Genomic DNA, 13369 nt, shown 5'->3' on the forward strand with positions numbered 1-13369 from the left:
GGAAAAATTGACTCAGACTCCTTTTGTGCCTGCAGCTTCAGCTTCTTTTCAGCATGTTTCTTGGAAGACTGTTGTTCTTTTGGCTTTTACCTCAGACACATGTGTGTCTGAACTGCAGGCCCTTATGGCTGTTTTTCCTTTTTTAGTTTTTCATAAGGACAGAGTGTATGTTTCTACTAATCCTTTTTATGTCCAAGATAATGAGTTGTCTCTTAATCAGTCTATTCATTTGCCCACTTCTTCCCCTTCTCCACAGTCTGCTAGTCAGAAGTTCTTCACATTTTGGATTTACATAGACAGCTCTGATATTACTTGGATAAACCTTAAGCCATTCATAAATCTGAGCAATGTTTTGTTTCCTTTTATCCTATGTCTTTGGGTTTGGCTGTTTCTTTATGGATATTTAAGAGCATTTCCTTTTGTTAGTTTTTCATGGGAAAAAGCCTTTCTGCCTCTGTTAAGGCTCATTCTTCTGGGCTGTGGCTACTTCTGGCACCTTTTTCAAAGGATTGTATGTTAGCTCCATCCATGAGGCACCTACTTGGACCTGTGTGCATGCTTTACCAAGCATTATAAGTTGGATATGGTTTCCAGGGCTAGAGCTGGATTTGCCAAGGCTATATATACTCCATGGCTTTCTTGAAGGCTCTGCTAGACCTTCCTCCTCCAACCTTTCCTCTTGAGCTTTTGTACTCTCCCTGCTGTAGGAATATTGCAATGGTGATATGGAAGGACATAGTACAGTTGTGCAAAATCTTACCATAACAGTAGATGTCCGTCTCTTCACTGTTGCAGTATTCACCCCTCCCTCCTCCCCTTGTTTCTTTCTCTCTCTCTGGATGACTATGTATCTCCTTTTTTCCCTCGACTGTTGCTCTTCTTGGAGCTTTTCAGTACTGAGGATGGTATGTCCATATGTCACCTTTATGCCCTATGCCATGTGTGAGGAGCATACGAGTGACATATGACATCCCTATTACAACCTAAGGAGTTGGTATACTGTCTGGTTATTGGGCTGTCCTAGGCAAGGGATCCCAACTGTAAGGAATACTGCAACAGTGATGAGAGTGGCATCTACTGTTATGGTAAGATTCTACGCAACTGTACTTTCTTCAGATTTCAGATGCTTGTATGCATGGGTCTCTGTTTTTTAAGATTCATGGACAGTCTTTGTCCACCATTGCTGATAAAGGACAGGACTGATATTTAGCTTTGACTGGTTGAGCAGTTTCTTTTGGAGTCCTGCTTCTCTTCCCCCATTTAGGAACTTAACAAGTCCCCCTGCTGCTTCTCTTCCCCCATTTATGAACTTAACATGTCCACCTATTGGGGGACTTGAACTTCTTGTTCAAAGGGGTTACTTGTACAACATTTAGCCAGTGAGTTTGGAGGTCCTCTTCATCTTTGGGCTAAACTCACTTCCAAGTAGCTCCAACTCTGTGAGATAGATCTCCAAGCTTCAGTGTGGTGACTTCGTTTGACCCCTTTCTGGTATTGCATCCCCCTTGACCCCACTTCTTAGAAGGAGATTTTGAATTTGAGTTTGAAAACATCCATTGCTTTTTTCTGAGGACAAATGCCATGGAAGAGAGAGATAGAGAGAGAAAATAAAATAAACACTTTCTTTGAATTGAAATTTCTACTTGTACTTATCTACAGAGAAATGCACGCAGCATGTCTAAGCTTAACCTTTCTTTAGGCAACTTTATTGATCCACTGGTTCCCTCAGACCCTGCAGGTTGGCATCATGCCCTCAGCTTGCAATGACAGAGATCTAAACCTCTCCTTGGCCTTGTCAAATATAATGGCATCAGGTTTCATTCTACTACACATTTGTATGATCTGTTGAACACTGCAGATCACCAGAATGATCCCAGAGGACAGTGCTTGGAATTATGTAGTCATGGCTCAGTGGTGTAATGACCTTTGCACTACAGAGTGTCCTCCCTGGAACAGCACCCAGGCCTATTTGGTCCATTAGGACCTGGCCGAGGAGGGAGCATTAAGTCATCCTATGAGATGGCTCATGTCTAATGACCTTGATATCAAACAGATGATTGTCCATTGGCATCCTGACCTATGGACTTAGGGTAGTTCCATAAATAAATTTAGTTTGAGCCTAGTGTAGGCCTGTCCACACCACAGCATTTTCCACCTTGCCTTTTGATAAGGGTTTAGTGCTTTGATAGGTGTGTCAAGAAAGAGTACTCTTGCCAGTCAGGGGTATAGGATTGTCAATATCCCAGTTTCAATCACACCTAGATTGAAAACTCTGAATAATTTTTGAAGGATCTCTCTAAATTCATGCTTGAGGAAGATCTTCGTGAGGCTTCTATAGATTCTGCAGTGGGATACTATGTATGATTTTGAATTTTTCTATGCTACAGCTTAGACTACAGGCCTAGATGTGTCTGCCCAAGATGGCATGATTAAGGCCATCTTCTTTGAAGGAGATACTTGAGGAGAAGATCCTGAATGCCCAATTTTTGGGGAAAGTGGTTTTGTGCCAGCCTGCCCAGGAACTGGTTGATGACTTTCCAAGGAAGATGTGGATCCTTGCCTTTGCTGAGATTCTCAATGATTCCCCTCTTGCCATCTCTATCCCTTCCTCTTCTAGAACTTAAGCCAGCTCCAGGGGGAGGAGAGGGGTCAGATGCTAAGGAAGGCTCTCAAGCATTACAGTGTCCTGTCTTTTCTGGCTTCAGCTAAATTGCCCAAGATGGTCATTCCTTTGACCTTCCCATCACTCACCTGATTGTGGTCTGAGACTGCCCCTGGCAGGGGCAGTTCCCTGAGTTTGTCCCAGCTTGAGAGACCATTATAAAGACATGTTTGTTCCTAGATTTGGTCACCATTGGCTTTATTCTGGTGCTCTCCATTTGTCCCCCCCCAAACAGCTCCACTTTGATTTAGCAGAACTTTTAGGACAGGACCAAATTACATTCTGCAGAAGAGCCAACAAAGCTGTCCTAGCATCTAAGTGAGAGAGGTTTTATGCCTTTCTCTTCCTGGCCTTGAAAGGTATGGAAGACTTTCATTAATTACTATCCTTTACTGTAACCAGCATATATGATATATCCACTTTGGGATGGTAGCTCTGAAAGAGGTTGTGTTGCTGGTGGACGGCTTCAGTGGACATGATGAAGGCCTTTTTGGAACATGAACATTTGGGGTCCACAGAAAAGACTTCTTCAGCTTGCTTTAAGTGGATATTACCTCCAGCACAAAGTGTTGTCATTTGGGCTTTCTTCAGCAGCTAGAGTCTTCACCCAGGTGTTTGCTATTGTGGCCAAAGGCTTACAGAAGAGTATTTGGGTGTTCCATTATATGAACATGTGGCTTGAGGTAACCCTATTTGGGGACTTCCTTAAAGTATCCTTTGGGAACGCCTGTAGAAGCAGTTCTTGGGTGGGTGAACAAAATAGCTCAACAAAAGTAATTTCTGATTCCTGCTCAGGGGTACCTTTGGCAGGGTGGAGTTGGACACTCTTCAATGTTGGTTTCTTATGCTCTTGCAGAGTGCCCAGGAGTTCAGATAGTAACAGAGATAAAACAATTGGAAATGAGATCTTTAGAAAAAGGTAGGAGCAAACTACATAGGAAAAATGGGAATTGTGGAAACAATACATACAAGGGAGGAATGAGGTTTAAAAGAAGGCAGGACTTAAATGAGCTATATAATATTTGACTGAAAATGATTGGGTAGATTATAAGTGATGTGTAATGTTTGCAACTGGGAGTGTGTCAGTAGCATTTACTGTCTGTTTTTTTCCTTGTCTCTGTAATAAAACAAAAAAAAAATCTCTTGTTTTCCTGCCTTACTGAACTAGAGTAGTCCAGTTTCAGAGTTGCTGATCCCTGGGCTTTGTTTTTAGTTCCTGTTACTGATTCATTGCCTTATTAGGGAGGAGGGAAGTTTCTTTGCTTACCAGTGGGAGTGGGAAGCACTGAGCAGCCTTTCTGTCCGATTTGGTGAAGTTTCAGCCAGAAACTAGTAGTCCATTGGTTGTTTTGGGCCAATTCCTAGCTCCTTTCAGCCCCTGCTATAAAACACGCTAAACATTTCCAGCTTGTACCAACTCAGCACAGATCCTCGTGGTGGCCTGCAGGGTGATCCAAGCAGCAGAGAGCTAAAAGAGTGACTTTCTACCAGATATAAGTATTTTTGTGGCTTTCCCACTGTTATTTAAGCTAGCAACTGCATTTCGCCTGTTTTATTGCTACTTTAAGTGATTTCTGCATTTTACACTGTTTATTGCACTTTAAGTTACTAATTGTTGCAAATTGTTTCTGTAGGCTACACACTAAAGTCGCTAGCCGATTTACAGCAATTACTGTCTGTTTTTTCCTTGTCTCTGTAATAAAACAAAAAAATCTCTTGTTTTACTGAACTAGAGTAGTCCAGTTTCAGAGTTGCTGATCCCTGGGCTTTGTTTTTAGTTCCTGTTACTGATCCATTGCCTTATTAGGAAGGAGGGAAGTTTCTTTGCTTACCAGTGGGAGTGGGAAGCACTGTTTGTCTGATTTGGTGAAGTTTCAGCCAGAAACTAGTAGTCCATTGGTCGTTTTGGGCCAATTCCTAGCTCCCTTCAGCCCCTGCTATAAAACACACTGTTGCACACAAGAGCAGCGGCGGTTAAACAAGGTTAAACTATTTGGGCCATCTAAATTCCACTCTTCCAATTTTCCTTAAAACTACCTTCCTCGAGCTGTACTGCTGATCTAACCAGCATATCCTATAACTGAAAAGTTCATCTCTACTTGATTCCCAAGTAGACTATTCTCTATCTGTAAAGCCTAGCACTTACTCCTACAGTACTTGCACCTTGATAAAGCACTCTTATTATAGATAGTACCCCACCAGCCTAAAACCCACTTCCCCCCGAGTCCTTTGAAAGTCTCTTTATCTACTACTTCTAGTATGTCGAGGGATCAGTTGCTAGTGTCCTCTCCAGCTCAACTGGTGAACCTGGGAATATTGAGGCAATGTTACAACTGCCTCATGTACACAGACAATCCTCTCCTTCTCCCACAAAACACAAATACATGAGATGCAACTATACGGCCAAACTGGAGGCTGAGCTCTCTCAACATAGGACTGGCAAGACCAGACAGGAGGAGAAGGTAACCACACACAATACATACCCAGTCACACATGGTACCATCACAACTTCAAATCATACACATACTCACACAAAGACATACTCGGAGGCTCTGATCAAAATTTACCAAAACAGCAGAGGCCACCAAAGCAGACACCCAAACAACTACCACCTCACGACCCAACACATGCAACACATAGACCACACAGTCAGAGTGTCAAACAGTCACAGCCCTTAAGGCCAAACAAAATGCCAGACACACTTGTCATTGGTGATTCCATAGTCAGACACACTGACGTCCCGCTCACCAGACTGAGTAAAGAGAAGGTCACAGTAAGCTGCCTGTCAGGCGCTAGAATCCGCCACATAACGCAAGCACTCAGGTCTCTCAACAGCAGGTACAAGTATGACTCAGTCATTGTCCACGCTGGTGTCAACGACCTGAGACTACATGAAAAGGGACATCGAGGAGCTCTCTGATTATGTAGCCCAGGCAGGTATGACCCTGACCTTGAGCAGTATCCTACCTTCACCTAGAATGATGCCACAATACAGTGATAAGATGATCAGCTTTAATAATTGGCTTAAATTCTGGTGTCATTCAAAGGATCCAATGTCTGTCTGCCTGGGATGACATGCTGGACAAGGCTTGCACCTGTCACCCTGGGCTTCCGGATATTGGCAAAGGCTCTTGCCACCCCATAGTGCCTTTTTAGGCAAGGCTCAAATTCTAAACCTACCACCCTAGAACACCAAAAGGAAAAAACTAAGGGTAATGCTGCTCAATGCCAGAAGTCTCAATCTCAAGATGCGAGGCCCTTCTCAATATGGAGAACATCGATGTCTGTGCTGTGACAGAAACCTGGTTCAAGGCTCCTGAGAGCACCCCAGCACTAACAGGTTTCACCTCGCCCGCCCCAAAATCCGGACAACACCAAGAAAGGAGGGGTGTCCATATTCATAAAGGACACCCACACCTCAAGGTTGGTATGATGCATCGGAGACCATCCAGGTGCAATTAACCATAGGCAAGACTGCTCTGCAATTTGTAGCATGTTACAGGCCACCCTCTCAAACTCAGGAACCTCACATGGCCTTCCTGAAAACATTGGAGGGATAAATGTATCTCCAAATACCATCATACTAGGTGACTTTAACTACCCTAATATAGACTGGGAACACTACTCAAGCCCGAACACTCTAACCCAAAGATTCCTGGAGTTCATAAACTCAAATGCCATGGAACAACTAGTCACCATCCCCACAAGAGGAGAAAACATACTTGATCTCATCATCACGAACATGAGATCAAAATGTTCAACACCGGAAGTATACCCCTCACTGGTGAGATCAGATCATAAACTAATCTCGCTGGAGGTCCTCATAAACAAAAAGACCACAGTGAAAAACTTCTCAAAAGCCGATTTCACACTTCTAAAAACTAGTGTGGTCTCCTTTAAGGCCCCTGAGCCAGTGGTAAACATTACTCAAACCGCTGAATCACTTACAAATGCCTTCTACCAGCACCTACAGGACTGCATGGATCAGGCAATCCCAAACAAAACTAAGACTCTCTGTACCAAAGGCAAGCGTCCAGTCTGGTGGACCCCAGCCATAAACAAGCTCTACAACAAAAGGAGGAAGCTACTACAAGATAGAGCAAAATCCTTGAAAGGTAAGACACCTTTGATCATTATAAGTAAAAACTGGGACTCTAAAGAGAATCATAAGGCCTTCTTTAGCTATGTTAGAAACCTAGGAGGAAACTCCCAGATATGCTCAGAATTAGTTCAAAATGATGTGAAAATTACTGAACCTACACACATTGCCAACATACTGGCTGACAGGTTCAGTGCAAACTTCTCCCCTCCCCAAAAGGAGAGATATCTATTCCAGAGGATTGTAGCCCCCAAACATCTGAACTGCCCTCACTAAGGCAAAACACAGCATCCATGGGACGGATGGTGTTGTGCTTCATGAACTCAATGAGGAATTAAACCCACAGTTAGGACAGCTGTTTAATCTTAGCCTCACCTCAGGATACGTGCCAATGGCGACTGTGGTCCCACTTCATAAGGGCGGTGCCTCCACAGACCCTGGAAATTACCGCCCATTAGCTTGACAAGCCTTATCTGCAAAGCCATGGAGAGGATCATAATGGAACTCATAAATAAAGACATAGGGAACTTGCAGACTTTGGATCCAACTCAGTTTGGCTTTGTCAAAGGCAGATCCTGCCTCTTAAACTTGGTTGACGACAGTCACCAAGGCCATTGATGAGGAAAGGCAGTCCATACAGCCTACCTCGACCTGGCAAAGGCCTTGACACAATACCCCACTCAGGTATCATCGAAAAACTCATCAGCTTGAATGTAAACCCATACATCACAAGATGGGTTGCAAACTGGCTAAGTGACAGAACCCACAGGGTCAGAGTTGCTGGAGCCATGTCAGACTCAAAGCCTGTCACAAGTGGTGTCCCACAGGGCTCAGTCCTGGGTCCACTCTTGTTCGGCATCTACTTTTCTGAAGTACAAGCAAACACAGGAGGGTTATGGCTGACAAAGTTTGCAGATGACTGCAAACTAAACACATCTGACACAGATATCCTCCAGAAGGGCCTCACAGAAATGGATAACTGGTGCCAGAGCCATGGCCTGAAGTTAAAATGCATAGTCATACCCTTTGGGAAAAACAAGGCTACCCTAGCTACCATATAGGTGGCAATCCACTGAGCACAGAAAAAGTCATCAGAGATCTGGGGACCCAGGTTGACAGTAGCCTTTCGTTTGACACTCATGTTGCTAAAGTAGTTAGGAAAACCTTCTATATCACCCACCTGATCATGAAGGGATTCACATCTAGATCAAGGAGGTCATCGTCCCTGTACTCATCACTTATTAGACCTATGATTGAGTACAATGCCCGAATGTATCTGACCAGACACCTGCTGCAGCTTGAAAGGCCCCAAAGTTCCTCACCAAAAGGATAAAGGGTCTCAAAAATATGTCTTATGCTGCCCGACTGAAAGAACTCCAGCTCTATTCAGTCTCATACCGCTTGCTCAGAGGTGACCTGTGCCTGACATATAAGGCCATGTCAAACCCAGATTTGATGAATATGCTTCACCTCAAAAATCTAGATCCCTCAGAACCACAAGAGACTTAAACCTTGACACGGTTATAAATAGAACGTGCTGGAGGGACAGATTCATCACCCAGAGACTCCCTATGCTGTGGAACAAAATCCCGGTACATGTGAGGCAGAGCACCTCTCTGGTCTTGTTCAAGAGGAATCTTGACCAATGGATGGGAGATTGCAGATATAGGATTACTTCAGCGTCACTGCTTGACAGAGGCACAGCAAAATGATAGGCATAGTTTTTATTCAAACTAAATAACTATGGGCTAGGCTTATAAATGCCCTTGGGCAGATAGCCTAGTATGAACCTATGAACCTATGAACCTATGGTTTGTGACAGAAATGCTTGCAACTAGGATTGTATTGGTATGGTTTGTTTTCATTTATATAGATGTATGATTGCTAATGTCATATGTGATGGTTTAATAAAGATGTTTCTTGTTTAAAAAAGGGGTCAGGAATTGAATAATTTATGTAATGTTGCTTTAGGATATATGATATAAAGCAATATATGTGAAGCATAATGTTTGTTAATTTTAACTTGTTAATATAGTTTGATTACTTTTATATAAATGTAAATGCACCTGTGACAAGAGATAATTCAATAAAGGTGTTTAAAAAAAAGTGTCCAGGAGTTCATGGCTTTGGCATTCTCTGTAAAGATGTAGCACAGTGACCAGGCCAAGACTCTATTGTGTCTTCTGATCTGGAAGGATGGTCACTATCCCAGTAGTGATGTTTACCTGCCTGAAGATGTAAGTGTTGCAGTGGACTGCTATGTTTCAGTGGTTTAAAGCCACCACGTGTTCAACAGCTTTCTGTTGAATTCAGCACTTTGTCTCAAGACCCTGAAAACTGGCAGACAGTCACCATCAATATTCTTTTGAACTTCACTTTCTGCAGCCAAGCCCTTTTCAGCTTCTGGCTTGATGATTCACTTGCTGGTTGGAGAGCCCAGCTAATCCCCCACACAGTGCATGGAGCATGGTCCTCTGGTGGTGTAGGAAGGTTTACTCCAGCAGTTTGGAGCTCAGAGCAGTCTTCTTTGCCTAGATAGCCTTGGAGAGAGAGTTATTTCTGGGACATTTCCTCATCCATGTAGACAGCCAACCTGAAGTGTCATATCCAAATAAACAAGGCGGTTTCAAGGTTCATATCCCACTGTGTAGGGAGAAAATGCTTAGGAGATCAGATATAAGACCATCACACTTTTACCAACTCACATTTCCAGGGAGGTGAACAAGGTGGCAGATTTACTGAGCTTGAGCTCAAGTGCACTGCTTGAACTGTGGATTGAGGCTGTGACCTAGTCTGTGTCTTTTAGAAGAGGTATTTGAAGATAAACTTGTTGGGAAAATGCAATTCTCTTTCTGTTCTGCTAATTTCAGCAGAGCAAGGGGGAGTTAGTGGTGAATGCATTTTTCCTTTCTTGGCTCAAGAGGACACTATGTGCATTTCTGATGATTACACACCTCATGTTAAAGTTTGGAGAAGAGCTGTCAAAACATTCTTGACACCTTTTGGTGGCCTAATAGGTGTGTAGTTCAGGATTTAGACCTCTAAACAAACAGTAGATCATCATTGTTTAAGCTAAGTATGTCACCTACATCTGGGAAAGCAAATGTCTTCTTATATAGGCCATCTTAATCCACTGGATTTGTCATCCAGGTTCTTAGACACTGGCTGAAACTAGTAGGAAGCTCTCCAGTTTGGCAGGCATCTGCCTGTAAATGGAAACAGTTTTTAGTTTGGGTAGTGTGGTACCCCATAGCAGCACAGTCTTAACTTTTCATTGGTTTTGCTATATCTCCAGTATCTGCATGACTTGGGCCTCAGATATATGGTGAGGGTGTTTATGTCCCTTGTTTCCATACATTGTGACCTTGTTGAGAGCAAAACTGTGGCCTAGCACCAGCTGATCAAGCTGTTCTTTAAAGTAGTACTGCCTCTCTTGTATCCTTGAAGAACATCTCCCCTCTTGTCTGACACCAGTCCTGTATTTATGCCTGCTATTACACTTGAGTTAAAGATTTGGGTCCTAGATTATTTTTTCTTGCAGCTAATACCTCTGAACTTCAAGTTTTGGAACTTTGTGCTGTTATGTGGAGAAAAATCATATCTGATCTTTCACAAGGATAGGGTATTTCTCAGGATGAAACTGTTTTCCTTCAAAGGTGAGTTTTGAGTTTTCCCCTGGACAAAGTCCTTCTGTCTCCTGGTTTTATTTGCAATAGAAGAAGCCAAAGCAGAAGAACTGTTTATATCCTAGACAAACACCATCTTCTTGGGTGTTACTTGAACCAGGTGCAGAACTTTAGGAAAATTAACCATTTGTTAGCTTTGTTTGCTGTAAACGGGAGGGAGAGGGTTGTAAGAGTCCAACACATTCTGCTTCAGTTGGTGGTAGCTGAGGTAGATGTAAAAGATCCCACAGAACTCCTTAAAAAAAAGTAGGGAAGTTAAAGTACTGGTCCATTTTCTAGTTAGTATGAACACCATTTCTGGTGTTCCATGAAAAGATACTACTAGCTTATTGTATAAAACCCAGCCACAAAGTGTAGATAAAATAATTCCAAGTTGATTGACAGATTGCATAATATTTTGCTTTCAGGCAGCTAGCCACCTGCTACCAAGACATCTACAAAGAATAAGAAACATCCTCTGGCTGTTAAGAGCACTAAAATTTAAATGAGTAATGTTTTTGTCTTATACATCAAAAAAGTCCAATCGGATAGAAACTGGACAGAGGCCACCTAATGGAAGAGTACTGATACTTGATTCCTTTCCTCTAGAATGATTAGCAAATGTTTAAATCCTTCTGTGGTTATTTGGTGACAAAAGCGTGCTGCTTAATTTGAGAAGAGATGTTGTTAGACCTTGCCTCTTTAGAAGTTTTCTATGTTTCATTATCTGACATCTAGTCTCTGGGAGACTAAGTGGTATAAAATCTCTGAATCTAATACCCAGCTTGTGGTTACTGCTGGATTAGGAAGGTCCATCTAATTTTAATTTTGGAATTGGTTGTTTGGTCTGTGATTCTCAACTGTTCCTGATTTTCAGGGATGGTCCTGATTTTGACTCAAATTTTAGCTCTGTCCCTCTTAATCCTTCCTAACATTGGTGACCTTTGAAGAAAAGATGATGAATTATACTTAATAAATAATGACAATAATTAGAGTTGCAGACTTCTTTTAATTCAAAAAATATATATTAATTCACATTCTCCTGTTCTGTCAGTGTTTTAAGTTAATAGTATTAATATCTGAAAAGTGCCCCTGATTGTTCCTGATTATTTTTGGATTTATCCCTGATTCTGCTGAGATTTGTTCCTGGCTGGTTGAGAACTGTGGTTTGGTCACAATAACAGTACACAGATCGTGGTAGTCTGATTTTTATCAAAAATATAGTTGTGTAGCTTCAGGGAGGGGGCACTGTATCAATAAATCATAACATTTAGGCTGCTTCCACTTACCTTGTTTTATGTTCATTTTCAGTGGTGCTTCTTGCTCCCAGAAAGCATTGTGGTGGTCTTGCACCATTGTTCCATGGACCCTTGGCTGGTGCATGAGAAGTGTTAGGTGGCTTTGCTAGATTATCTTATTTTTTTTCACCACCTAGAGTTTCATACTCTGATTCATTTCCTTAGTTATTTTGTCTGCTCCATACTTTACTTCACTTTACCAGCACCACTTCAGAGAGAGCCACTCACTTCTGTAAAATGCTTTCTGCTTGAAATAGCTTTACAGATAGTTTGCTGATTTTATTTACCACGGTTAAGCTCTTCTGAACTGCACCTCTTGTGTTTCAGTTTTTGTGTTTTGTTTCCTTTTTGTGTTCAGAAATCACAAACACATTTTAACGTATAGATATATATATTTCTACAAGACATCTACAAATAATTTTTAGCTGTTATGTGCATTAACATTTAAATGAGTACCAGAGGAACATGAAGTCTTGTTTCTCCTCAAGTAATGAGAAATTCTCCTTGCTGAAATCAGTATTTTTTGCTAGTACCCACATTAGTACCTTTGAGGTCATCAGGAACTATGATATTTGCGATCTTTTTTTCAGGGGAGTAAGTCCCCTGCACCCCACACTAAACTTAAATATACATACTCTGAGAAAATGTAATTCTCTGCTACTTCCAAAAGTGCTTTTAGTAAAACATTGTCACTGAAATGGCAGTCGACTAAACTGCTGTTGACACACTGACATACTCCCAGTATGTCAAGAGTTCCTTAAGATGAGCAACACAAATAGGTTTCAGGGGTAGTTTGGCTTAAAGGAAGAGCCAGCCAAACCCAGGAATTCAGCTTAGGTGACCAAAATTATGTTTCCTAAGATCAGAGGGACCCGACCCAAAAGGGTTTTACTGCAGGATGGTTCTAGGTTCAGCCTAATTTCTGTACCACCATCATTTCATTTTGTTACTGCTTGTTATTTTTTTGCAATAAGATGTTTGCAGGATTTTTTCATCATAGTGCATTATAGCTGAGCTGCTCTTGCAAGGGACCTAAGTCAGTACTTTCATTGATTCATTGTTAGTATATGTAAGGAACCACTCTGTTTTTTTTTCCATTCTGTTTTGAATACTTCCACATATAAACTGCATGCCATTTCCAGTTACCCATAATTTTTTCATGGCAAAACCTATATGTATAGATTAGAAAATACCAGATATAATTCCATGTCACTAAATTCAAACTTCCATTGTCTTTCAATCTTAGTTAAGGATATCAGTGATATAGATGTACATCTAATACTCTGGAATCTAAAACATTAAACTATGTAGCTCAAGGTTTTATGCTATATTGCATAAAATTGGTGATAATACTATTGAATATGTGTACTGAAGCTCACCTTTATTAAAAAAGTGGTCACATTTTTGAACATCACTAGTAATTTTTACCTTTAGGAAAAGAAGGTGATATTGCTTTGCTTAATGTTTCATTGTCAAGGAATTGATTAAGGCCATGAACACAGTTGGATTGTTAAAATTTTATTAAGGATGAATAATTTATTGTTTTACAAGCCTTGAAATTAAACTGTTCTTATGTCAAATGGTTATATGCTGTTAGGCAGACCTTTTCCTTTCAGTTTTTGTCAATTATCAGTAAACATAATCT

Source organism: Protopterus annectens, chromosome 10.part0 (genome assembly GCF_019279795.1).
Source record: "Protopterus annectens isolate FY-2018-M chromosome 10.part0, PAN1.0, whole genome shotgun sequence".
Classification (NCBI taxonomy): Eukaryota; Metazoa; Chordata; order Ceratodontiformes; family Protopteridae; genus Protopterus; species Protopterus annectens.